Source organism: Stegodyphus dumicola, chromosome 12 (genome assembly GCF_044657685.1).
Source record: "Stegodyphus dumicola isolate Sdum_Otavi_A_Nest chromosome 12, ASM4465768v1".
In the NCBI taxonomy this organism is placed as follows: Eukaryota; Metazoa; Arthropoda; class Arachnida; order Araneae; family Eresidae; genus Stegodyphus; species Stegodyphus dumicola.
This window is the reverse complement of record NC_140779.1, coordinates 72192040-72192803: the sequence shown is the minus strand read 5'-3', so window position 1 is coordinate 72192803 and position 764 is coordinate 72192040.

The following is a 764-nucleotide window of genomic DNA, read 5'->3' as shown; positions in this document are numbered from 1 at the left end:
TGATATGATGATGCTGCCCTCTATTGATGAAAAAGTGAATTATATGTTTTAGAAATATATTTTTTAAGTCTCGTGTTAAAATTATTCAATGCGCGACTCTGAAAACAATGTAAAAGAAACAAATATACAAAAGACTTTCCTTTAATGATAGTTCATCATGTCACGAAAATGAAACTACGAGATAATTTGTTTTTATTACTCAATTTTATTCTGATACTTTTATCCTTTCTAGTTTTCCATGAAACTTTAACTTATTTCTCAGGTTTTCTGTTCATAATAACATATTCATTTACTGTCATATTTTTTAATACTTAACGTTTCTAATTTGTAATATTTTATTTAATTTCCACATACTATTTTTTTCATACCTTTCATAAATTTCAGCATACCCTGATTTTTAACTTATATGTTATATTTCACAAACGTTCCCGCACATGCTGAACATGCACATAATGTTCAATATATTCTCAATTTTAACTTCATTTTTTTAAACCATTCTAGTATTCTATACACACTTTAACTTAGTGGTTTGAAATTCTATTTAAAAAGAAACGTTTATTTTTCGTGATCTTAGTTCTTTTACTAAATTTTCTACAGAATTTCTAATTTTTTTTCCACATGTTCAAAAATATCTTCTTTACATTGCCGAATATTTTTTTAAAAACTTAAGTCTATAACAGTTAATTGCTTTTCTTACGTTCATGATTTCCCTTCTGTGTTTATATTTCTTAATTCTAGTTTAACTTATTTATGATAAGGTTTTT